We start from the raw sequence: 12,781 nt of genomic DNA, 5'->3' as shown, positions 1-12,781 counted from the left end.
AATATGCAATTTGGAGTTCAATTTCTGTTTAAATCTAATAACTTTCTCATAGAATTTGTAAACGATGATGTGAAATAAACACTTCTAAATCTAAAACCACTGTTTTTGAAACCAGATAACACTTCTGAAGTAATTTTCAAGACATCTTACAGATGTTGTGTACACATCCTGTGTATGCGGATCATGCAAGGTCAAAGGTAATTTCCAGTAATTTCAAAACCTCATGCATGCGCACACGCACTTCCTCCTGCAGACAGCATTTAAAGGAAAATAAAATATTCACTATGGAATTCCCCCCAGGTAAATATGCTGTCTTCATTAAAATAAGATGTAGTTTTGTAACATGTTTCAAAAATAAACCAACATTATAATTCTGGGACTTTGTCAGTTTTGTGAAATTTGTCCATACAGCTTCAAGTGATTATGTCTAAAAAGCTTGTTATATGTCAGATTTGTCCTCAAAATAAGATGTTTCCAAGATTCTTTTACTTAAGATTTTCAAGATGTATTTTCCCTGAAATTTCCCTGAAATTTTACTTCTTAAATGATTGTCTTATATTAAGTGTAGTTTAAATATTTGATTAAAAGTGAAACAAATAGGAAACCGGGGCATGGTGAATCATGGGGCACAGTGAATCAGTAGCTATATCTGCAAAACTACATATATATTTGCAGCAGTTATGCTATATTTTTATGCATAAAGACACCCCCCCCTTATAAATTAGTGTATTTTTATTTATTTATTTATTTTTTTGGATACATTAAGGGTAAACTAAGTGGCAAGCAGGGTTGGGTAGATTACTTTGAAATGTAATCAGATTACAAGTAATCCAAATGTATGTACATACATACATGTAATCCACATGTATTCCTTCAAAGTAATCCTACCCAACCTTGATGGCAAGTCAAGTCAGTTTTTTCCTATCAAACTAAATTTTGTGGATGTCATGTCTTTGTATTCATTTCTCACAACAGAGGAAAGGTGGCCTAAAAATTGTTATTAGTTAGAAGACTACCCCGTTCACTGATGAGCATGTGTTATGTCTTCTCCAGACTATCAGCTGTTTGATAACATGACTCATGTGTGTCACATGCACCCGGGGCACAGTGAATCAGTCTAGAAAGTGATTTACTAAGCCCCAGTATCAAGTGGATGACAAATATACTTGTTGAAGCGTATACATTTATTTTTCCATGATTATTTCTATAATTTGTGTACATAAACACTGTTTTCATGTTTGAACAGAAATTGTGACAGTTGTATTTATAATAGTTTCTAAAGGACTTATATCACTGTATAAGACACTCACACATAGCTGGTTTGCTGGATTGTGGTTTGTATATGCATCAGCATATATTTAATAATTTTGAAGAAATCTTTATAATCATGTGTTTTTTCGTTATATTCTAAGTTGATTCACTGTGCCCTGTGAATTAGTGTCTGGGGCACAGTGAATCAAAAAGTTTAAAATTGATTTTAAACACCTGTAAATTACACTTGGGGAGAAATAAATAACACAGCCTTATAAACATTAACTTTCTGTATTAAATCCACAACAGAATGACCTAAATTTTTGCATAATGTGTTCATGCTGCCACAAAACAACATGTGCAATCAACTATGCCCCAGCTTCCCCTATACTTAGTAAGATTTTGTGTTTTTGCAGAGCACGTGAATGTCCATACTTTAATGATCTATTCCAGAATGGACCCAACTTTGTCACCAGCTTTGATGAAACTTCATCATTGTCATATTGTTGTGCATTTGTACCCTCCAATGGTTTCTGTTGCGAGTCAGACTTAGATGTTGCAAAATTTTGCTCATTGGTTTTTGAATAATCCTGTTGAAAGCGGCTTTATTCAAATGAAGAAATCAAATGTCTTTCTCATTGATAAATAAAGGCGAGCTGAAGGAAAAAAAAGTTTGTTGAGATGAAATGTGAGAAGATACTGCCTGGTGCGTGACCCTCTGAGGGGGACAGAATCTATCCTGGTTCTTATTTGGTCCCGAGAACTGTATGAGTCGTGTTCAGCAGAGGAAAAAGCGGGAGGGGAAACCGCCACAAGTGAAGCAATTATTTCAGGATGAGATCATTGTTTGGCTCCATGTCTTCACGCCTATGGCCCACAGAGGCTCCGCCGAGCAGCACAACTGCTGGCGTTATCTCATCGCTGCATCCACTCTGCACACAAGGACATTTTTCAGCCAGTTCAGCTGAGGGACATTTTTGTCTGAAATTGAAACGTCTCCGAGCGTTATGCTTGAAGGAATAAGGAATTAATTTTGGATGTGTCACATGAAATACTTGTATGATGAATCTGTGTGCTGAAAACAGTTCTGTAGCACATCATTAATGTTAATAAGCTTAGCAGACCTTTGCTCGTAAGTAGAGTTTGGATTAATGTTGTTTTTAGATGGAGGAGTCTTTTGATTTTAACTTTATTTTAGAGTAAGCTTTTTAGCAGTTGTAGGTCTGGTAGCTGGGGACCCGGCTGCATTACATGGATTTGTTCGACTTCTACCCGTGTTGTATAGACATAAAAGTTAGAGAGACTTTGAAAAGGCTGTTTTAAATGATGGTGTTGTATAATATAGGCAGTGTTGCCACAGTTACTTTGAAAAAGTCATCCAATTACTGATTACTCCTTGAAAAAGTAACTTAGTTACTTTACTGATTACTCAATTGTAAAAGTAACTAAGTTAGATTACTAGTTACTTTCCCCAGCTGTCGACAACAACCCTCTGCCACCTCAACATGACAATGATACTTGTTTTGCCAAAACTCATTTTATAGTCACCCTTTCTTGACTTCAATGAAAATAAATACTTGTTTATAAAAAGTAAAATAAAGACCTCTTTCTTGATCATATTTAACTGTTGACAGCACTGTAACAGTAAAACTTGCAATTTCTAACCTACATTGTTTATAAATGTAACTATTAAATTCTTTCTAACATTTTTCTAACATTTAAATTCTCTCTAAAGGTTTTACATGTTGAAATTATTATTATTATAAGTAGTATTAGTAGTTGTAGTAAAAAAAAGGCTTCAAAACTGGACCTTTAATATAGGGGTGTTGTGGGGGGGGCACACCCTGCCCCACGCCCCCATTCCATCTGGATTCACCCCTGCTTTGGCATTTGAGCACAAAGAATGGATAACATTTATTTATGCAGAAAACATGACCAGATTTACAGGTAAGAACGTTTTATTGCGTTTTCACATCATGTGGTCCTCAGAAAGAGAGTTTAGGTGCATTTGAGTGGAAAAAAATGTCCGCGTCGCTGAGGATCAGCTGTTTTTAAAGAGCAGATATGGAGCGGCTCAGCTCAGAATTCTAAATGAAGGAGAAAAAAAAAGCATAAAAATGACTTTGTAAAGCTCAGTGTTATGTGTCGACGCGGGTTGAGGAGCGGACCTGCGTCAGACGGAACCCAGCGCTACAAATAACCAGAAAAGCGGTTCCAAAAACAATATATTTATTTCACCCGCTGCATAAAAAGTGTAAAAACAAAAATAGCGTCCTTCTGGTGAAGTGACTGTTGGCACGCTCTCCAGCGCCCGCAAGGATCAAAGCCCGGCGCTCCTGGACCCACTACCACCGCCAAACACCCCCCCAGGTGGACACGACAAACTGACTCTCTTGTGAAGCAAAGAAGAGGTGAGGTAAGTCAGCAGTTCAACAATATCTTTCAAAAGACACGCTATCAGCAATTCAGGTCTGTATCTTTTTTAACTTTATGCAAATGAGCAGCTTCTCACAACAGGTGGAGGATCACTTATCCGCACGCCACAGCAGTGAGAAGCAAGCTGCACGATTCTCATCACAATTCAAGTATACTGTGTAACAAAACACCAAGTTACTATCAACAATTAATCAAACACTTAATTACCTTTAATGTGTGCTGACAGCATGTGTCCTCACCCTTCCTTGCTTCACGGGCTCGATGTGTCAAACCCAGGCGCGGTCCTCAGCGTCTCACAAACGAACATCACAAGGTCGAGTTCCCGGCAGTTCTGCTTGAATCACACATGACTTAAATGCAGAACGCCATCCAATTATCTGCTTCAGCTGAAAGTCTTTAAGGTTGCATGTGAGCACCAGTCACACGTGCTACACATGATGTTGATGAGGGTGAGGACTCTTCAGCCAGCACCTTCTCCACAGACAAATCAGTTTCCATGCCACCTGAAGAGCAAAGAAAAGAAAAGAACACCAAAATACCAGCCACACCCCCCCAACACACAACAGTACCCCCCCATCAACGGGAAGCCTCCCGGCGACCGAACAGACCAGGCCCGAGAACAGCACCTCCCAACGGGGTCCACGTCAGGAAGCAGACAGCACCACGCTCCCAAGGTCCACCACAGACAGCAGGACAGACACAGCAGCTGGAAGGCTGGCTGGCATCAACAAAAGCCCCAAAACATTCCCCAGTACAATTCAACACAGAAAAAAACATAAACCCACCCAAAACCTCCCCAGGGGACCGTCCCATCAAACCCGGGAAGAAAAGAAAAACTCCCAAACGCAAAAACCCAACACAGCCCCATAAACACAATACAAACGTAAATGCATAAAAGAAAAACAACAAACAACCCCCCCCAGAATGACCATAATCCCACAAAGGTCCCCAGGTGACATGGAGCAACGGCGCCCCCCAGAGGACGTACCATCAACCCCAGGAGGTACCCTCCCCACAACCCCAGAACCCCAGACCCGGTCACACTTGGCTAGTTGGCCCCAAGCCAATTCCCCCAGAGGACCGTCCCATCAACCCTGGAGGTGGAACCCGGAAGGAAACAGAACAAAAAAAATCAACCCCCGGAGGACTACCAAAAACAACCCCGGGGGGATATAAACGACCGTAAACCCTGTTACCCTCCCCGGCACCCCGAAAGACCCCGGGTCCCTCCCAGAGCTCCTCGGCGGCTCAACTTTGGCGAACGGCTCAAAACATTAAGCCGGAGAAGGGAACAGGAAAAAACTAACCCAGCTCCAACCCCAAGGCGCAGCAGAGAACCGGAAATACGTCCGGTTGCCCCAACTCGACCATACCCCAGCCTCGGGAGGGGTGGAACTACCGAAATGGCGAACGGCAACAGATCGGCCCACCCCTCCGACTGAGGTAAGTCTCCGCTGCACCACACCCAGGCAACACCAATGACGAACGGTACAAAGGCTCACCGAGGCTGGAGTGGAACCAGGCCCTAACCAAACCAAGAAAAACGCCTCTAACACCCCCCCCCCCCCCCCCCCCCCCCCCAGGTGCAGAGGTCTTCTGAGAATGCTCAGCGTGACCAACCTGCACCACCCCAACCACAAGACAAACGGTCTTGGGGCAAGTGAGGTTGGAGTTAGGGATGTAGAGAAATAAAAAACAACAAAATAAAACGACCCCAACAACCCAAACAGAAAATACCTAAAAAACACATAAAAAATTAACAATTAAGTGAGCCCAGGCGGACTTCTAACCGCCTAACAATCACTCCACCAGATACGCCTCTGACTCCCCATACAATTATAAACCCCTATTTAAAGAAAACAAACATTTACTCGTGCTAGATTTTTTTTTTTTTTTTTTATGTGTGTTATTTTGCCTGTCCCAGAACACCTGGAGATACTCACCATTATTTTTCTTGACGTTTATATGTCGGGGACAAATACAGTAATCTCTGCTCGTCCGAGCTGCATGGGCTCGTCAACAGGAGGAGCCAGAGGTCCCGTCGGAGGAGCCTCAGGGGCGAAGAAGAGGCGGCCCAGATCTGTGTCAGGGAAAGCCCCGAGATGAAAAAACCCCGCTCTAATGGGCGTCCTCTCTCGCGTCCACGCTCCTTCATCCGATCATCTAGACGAATCACCACGATATTAGCTCATCTAAATCGTTTGGCTCGTCACGGACTGCCGGCTCGTCTTTTAATGACTCATTTAACCCATCTACAAACATTCCTCATAAAGCTGCGGCGCTCCAACCTGACTGAGCAGAAACCAGAGAACATTGCATCACCACACAAGGCTCCGGACGACAAACAATCGGTTCGGATGCCGAATCTCTGGGTGACGGAGTTATCTGCACTAGTATCGATGATGCCGCAGCTGGAGCAGCAGGAAGCGGAACGGCTTGCGCTGCAAGCTCCGTAACACGGGCGTCTGTTTGTTTAATTTGGTTTGCGAGATGCTGTAATTGCTCCCATATTTTCTCCAAGTGTTCTTGAACTTTTTCGGCAAAAGGAACCGCCTCTGCCACTGGGTCCATTATGGAATGGCCGGGAACTACTGTTGTGTGTCGATGCGGGTTGAGGAGCGGACCTGCGTCAGACGGAACCCAGCGCTACAAATAACCAGAAAGCGGTTCCAAAAACAATATTTATTTCATCCACTGCATAAAAAGTGTAAAACAAAAATAGCGTCCTTCTGGTGAAGTGACTGTTGGCACGCTCTCCAGCGCCCGCAAGGATCAAAGCCCGGCGCTCCTGGACCCACTACCACCGCCAAACACCCCCCAGGTGGACACGACAAACTGACTCTGTGAAGCAAAGAAGAGGTGAGGTAAGTCAGCAGTTCAGCAATATCTTTCAAAAGACACGCTATCAGCAACACATTCAGGTCTGTATCTTTTTTAACTTTATGCAAATGAGCAGCTTCTCACAACAGGTGGAGGATCACTTATCCGCACGCCACAGCAGTGAGAAGCAAGCTGCACAATTCTCATCACAATTCAAGTATACTGTGTAACAAAACACCAAGTTACTATCAACAATTAATCAAACAATTACCTTTAATGTGTGCTGACAGCATGTGTCCTCACCCTTCCTTGCTTCACGGGCTCGATGTTTCAAACCCAGGCGCGGTCCTCAGCGTCTCACAAACGAACATCACAAGGTCGAGTTCCCGGCAGTTCTGCTTGAATCACACATGACTTAAATGCAGAACGCCATCCAATTATCTGCTTCAGCTGAAAGTCTTTAAGGTTGCATGTGAGCACCAGTCACAGGTGCTACACATGATGTTGATGAGGGTGAGGACTCTTCAGCCAGCACCTTCTCCACAGACAAATCAGTTTCCATGCCACCTGAAGAGCAAAGAAAAGAAAAGAACACCAAAATATCCAGCCACACCCCCCAACACACAACAGCTCAGTGCAGGTGTGCTGTTGTCACCATGCTTTAAGAGGTGAGGACGAGTCGTAGCTGCTGCAGAAAACCACGGATGAAAAGCTCACAGCTCACTTAAAGTGGGCAGTTCAGTCGTAGCCCGACCCCCTGCCCACGGACCAAGTTTAATGCTGCTATCGACCCACAATGCAAAAATAATAGTAACGCACAGTGACTTGGAGAAGTAACTTTAATCTGATGACTTATTTGGAAAGATTAACGCGTTAGATTACTCGTTACTAAAAAAAAAAGTGGTTAGATTAGAGTAACGCGTTACTAAGTAATGCATTACCGGCATCACTGAATATAGGTGACCACTTGATTTAAAAATGGACTAAATACAGCATAGACACTGAGGTGATGAATCCTAAAGAAAAACATTTTCAGGTTTCTAATAGATGACCTGTTTCTGTGTCTGTCACTTTATTTGGAAAGGAGCTGCTGCTGACCACACCGCCTCTCCATTTTCCTGGAGAAAATATCCATATACTTATATACATATATACATACATACACACACACATATATATATATATATATATATATATATATATATATATACACACACACATACATACACACATATGAGGTCTGTGAGAAAAGTATCCGACCTTTTATTTGTTTCAAAAACCATATGGATTTGAATCACGTGTGATTGCATCAGCCAAGCTTGAACCTTCAGGTGCATGCGTAAGTTTTTTTCACGCCTGTCGGCTGCGTCATTCGCCTGTGAGCAGGCTTTGTGTGAGCAGTGGTCCCCCCTGTCATAGTTTTTTATTGCGAATAATGTCTGAAACGATTTGGAGCTTTGCTGCATCAATTTTTTTCCAGAAACTGTGAGAGACCATCCAGGTGGACACCATTCGAAAATTAATATGGGTTTCAGGACGATTTTAATGGGGATTACACAGATTAAGGAGTGATCCAGACGGTTTAAAGACCACCCACACTGCTGAGAGCGCGCACAACGCTCCGAGCACCGATCGACAGGCTCAAACCCCGCTGGAACACCAGATCATTTCCAACGTGAAGTCTTTGTTGACCGGGACGTCGTCTGACTTTCACAAAAAGGCAGAAGGCGTGGACATCAGCACTTTTTCGGGCACATTCCACTGTTTACAGGATTTTTTTTCATGGAAGAAAAGCGGAGGGACGCGCCACGGAGCCATTCATTACGCGGCACAAAACCACCTCTGTGTTGGTCTCACAGGACTGCTTTCAGGTGGATTTCAGACGGCTGTCGGTTGCTTTTCAGTTGTGTGACTATCCGAGAATTGAGCAATGAGCTGGACATGCCCCACATGCCCCATACATCACGGCGTTGCTTTGCGCCTGCGGCGCCACCGCGACGCGCGGAACTCCTCCGCGCGTCTGTCTCAGTGTGCCGAAAAAGTGCTGACGTCCACGTCTTTTCACAATTCCTGTGCTAGTCAGACGACATACCGGATCAAGACAGCGTCCAGTTTAGAAATGAACGGCACATTCCCACTGTTAAAGGATTTTTGTCATGAAAGAGGAGCGGAGTTCCGCAGCGTCGCGGTGGAGCCGCATGGCGCAAAGCAACGCCGTGATGAAGCCTCACAGGACATGTTGGGGCATGTCCAGCTCTGCTCCATTTCTCGGATAATCACACGACTGAAAAGCAACCGACAGCCATCTGAAATCCATCTCAAAGCCGTCCTGTGAGACCAACACTGATGGTGGTTTGTGCCGCGTAATGACGGCTCCGTGGTGCGTCCCTCCGCTTTTCTTTCCATGAAAAAAACTCCTGTAACAGTGGAATGTGCCGAAAAAAGTGCTGATGTCCATGTCTTCTGCCTTTTTGTGAAGTCAGATGATGTCCCGGATCAACAAAGCCTTCACGTTGGAAATGATCTGGTTGTTTCAGCGGGGTTTGAGCCTGTCGATCGGCGCTCAGCACGCGGCGTGCTCTCAGCAGTTGTGGGCGGTCCTTTAAACCGTCTGGATCACTCCTGAATCTGTGTAATCCCCATAAAATCGTCCCTGAAAGCATATTAATTTTCCAACAGTGTCCACCTGAGGTCTCTCACAGTTTCTGAAAAAAATTGATGGCCAGCAAAGCTCCAAATCGTTCAGACATTATTCGCAATAAAAAAACTATGCGAGGGGTGGACCACTGCTCACACAAATCCTGCTCACGGCGAATGACGCAACCGACAGGCGTGAAAAAAACTCACTACATGCGCACGAAGGTTCAAGCTTGGCTGATGCAATCACACGTGATTCAAATCCATATGGTTGGATACTTTTCTCACAGATCTCGTGTATATATATATATATATATATATATAGATACGAGGGCTGTCAATAAGTTACGGTCCTTTTATTTTTTTCAAAAAACTATATGGATTTCATTCATATGTTTTTAACGTCAGACATGCTTGAACCCTCGTGCGCATGCGTGAGTTTTTCCACGCCTGTCGGTGACTCATTCGCCTGTGAGCACTCCTTGTGGGAGGAGATCGTCCAGCCCCTCGGCGAATTCCTTTGTCTGAGAAGTTGCTGAGAGACTGGCGCTTTGTTTGATCAAAATTTTTTTCTAAACCTGTGAGACACATCGAAGTGGACACGGTTCGAAAAATTAAGCTGGTTTTCAGTGAAAAGTTTAACAGCTGATGAGAGATTTTGAGGTGACACTGTCGCTTTAAGGACTTCCCACGGTGCGAGACGTCGCTCAGCGCTCTCAGGCGGGGTCATCAGCCTGTTCAAGCTGAAAACCTCCACATTGCAGGTTCTACTGATCCAGGACTTCGTGAGAGAACAGAGAAGTTTCAGAAGAAGTCGGTTTCAGCATTTTAATCCGGATATTCCACTGTTAAAGGAGATTTTTTAATGAAAGACTGCGGACGGGTCCGCGCGTCGGGACGCAGCCGCCGCGACGCTCCGCCACAGGAAAAACACCTCTGTTGAAAGCCTTAAGGACAAGTTGGAACATGTCCTGCCTGTTAAAACAATTTCTCATATACTCACTCCACTGAAAGCCATCAAAAGCCGCCTGGATTTTACAAATGGTTATCAACACGGAGGTGTTTTTCCTGTGCCGCCGCACCGCGTCGGCTGCGTCCCGACGCGCGGACCCGTCCGCACGTCTTTCATTAAAAAAATCTCCTTTAACAGTGGAATATCCGGATAAAATGCTGAAACTGACTTCTTCTGAAACTTCTCTGTTCTCTCACGACGTCCTGGATCAATAGAGCCTGAAATGTGGAGGATTTCAGCTTGAAACAGGCTGGCGATGACGGCTGAGAGCGCTGAGGCGACGTCTCCCACCGTGGGAAGTCCTTAAAGCGACAGTCTCACTCAAAAATCTCTCATCAGCCGTTAAAATTTTCACTGAAAACCAGCTTAATTTTTCGAACCGTGGTCCACTTCGATGTGTCTCACAGGTTTAGAAAAAATTTTGATCAAACAAAGCGCCAGTCGCTCAGCAACTTCTCAGACAAAGGAATTCCGACGAGGGGCTGGACGACTCCTCCCACAAGGAGTGCTCACAGGCGAATGACGTCACCGACAGGCGTGGAAAAACTCACGCATGCGCACGAGGGTTCAGGCATGTCTGACGTAAAAACATATGAATGAAATCCATATAGTTTTTGAAAAAAATAAAAAGGACCGTTACTTTATTGACAGCCCTTGTATATATATATACATATATATATATATATACATATATATATATACATACATATATATATATATACATGAGGTCTGTGAGAAAACTATACTACTATTACAGAGCTCCAGAAAACATACAGATCGCACTTCAGACCTTCCAAATTACTTGTACACTTTTTGGTCAGGTCTGGTGAGTTCTCAAAGCACGCTATAGAGCCGCCTTGGGTGGATGGCAACCGTCTAGGCAGACAACCATCCATTAACATTTCTCAAAAAATAACTATCTATTTTGTAAAATATTGTTCAGCACATAAAAAAATTGAATTGGCTTTGAATGTTGAAAATACCCATTTATCTGTCAAATGTGTAAAGACTACATTCAAATTTTGCCCTCATTGCCAGTTATACTGTGGTCATTACCACAAAATACTGTGCTCCAGCCAGCACACAGCAGAACTTTGGATCTTCTTTTGGGTTCTGAGCAATGGCTACATATTTGCAGGATGTGTCAACCATCAACGCAACTCTGTGTCTGTTTCTATAGATACCAGCTAGCATGCACGTTAACATCATGGACTAAGGAGATATGTCAAGTATGCTTCACTTTAGAAAACAGCAGCAAAGCAAAGTGCAGGTGGAAAACTAAATAGGTTCAATTCATGTTGCACATCAGATTGAAGCTGACACTTCAGGTGGCTTGGCATCAATTTGAAACATTACAAAGTGCGTCAGGAGCAAGCAACCCTTACTAGCGCATGCAGGCCGGGACAGCTAGCCACAACGCAATATTCGGTTTAACAGAAAAGATAATGCTGCAGAAGTAAAACCAGAGTGATGTTGCTATGGTGAGATGAAGCCTGTCAAAGCATCAACATTTTAACTAGCACAATTTCTCTGAACATGTAACGACAAGCAATATAGTTATTACTGAGCAGACAAACAAGAAAGATTGATGGATATAATGAACAACTTCAAAATTACTTGCTGTCAGTTAATTAACTGCTCTAGACTGATTTTTAATTATTCAAGTTCTTTTTAAATGCATGTACGTGGATCATAAGTTTTTATTATTTAGTAAATACTAAACTGTATATACTATTTATGAATATTCAATTAACATAAAAATGTAAATAAATTTTGTTATCTGCAGTTTGTCCTTTTATTTTTATATCATTTAAAATTGAAATGGACAATTGTAAGAAACCAGCATCTTCTTGTTTCAACTGCTCCCGTTAGGGGTACTAAGGAGACCAATCATTTCCATCTCACCCTGTCTTCTGTATCTTCCTCTGTCACACCAACCACCTGCATGTCCTCCCTCAGCACATCCATAAACCTCCTCTTTGGTCTCCGTCGTCTCCTCCTGCCTGGTGGCGCCATCCTCAGCATCCTTCTCCCTATATACCTGGGTCCCTCCTCTGCACATGTCCAAACCATCTCATCTCACCTCTCTGACTTGTCTACAAACTGTCCTACCTGTGCTTTCCCTCTGATGTTCATCCTACTCCTGCCATTCTTGTCACTCTTAAAGAGAATCGCAACATCTTCAGCTTTGCCACCATCCAGCTCTGCCTCCTGCCTTTTGGTTTTTGTTAGTGCCACTGTCTCTAAGTCGTACAACATAGCTGATCTCACTACTGGTTGGGCAACTCCCCAAATTTACAAAAAAAAAAAGAAGTTATTTATTCTAAGCAAAAAGCTATTCTAAGCACACCTGGCACCATGATGACTTGGTAATCATATGTACTGATTAGAGGTGGGCGATACCAGGAATTTTGGTATTGATCCGACACCAAGTAATACAGCCCAGTATCGCCGATATCGATAACGATACCTTTTCATATTTAGCTTCATAGATCCAAAGGATCCAAAAGACCTTGGATAGAATTTTACCAAACATTGTACTGACAACAAAATACTTTATTATCACAATCAACATTTTTTGTTTAAAAATATCACTCAGTACAACTTAAAACAAATCTCCTGAGG

This window comes from Thalassophryne amazonica, chromosome 13 (assembly GCF_902500255.1).
Source record: "Thalassophryne amazonica chromosome 13, fThaAma1.1, whole genome shotgun sequence".
Taxonomy (NCBI): domain Eukaryota; kingdom Metazoa; phylum Chordata; class Actinopteri; order Batrachoidiformes; family Batrachoididae; genus Thalassophryne; species Thalassophryne amazonica.
Note: the sequence above shows the minus strand (reverse complement) of the source record.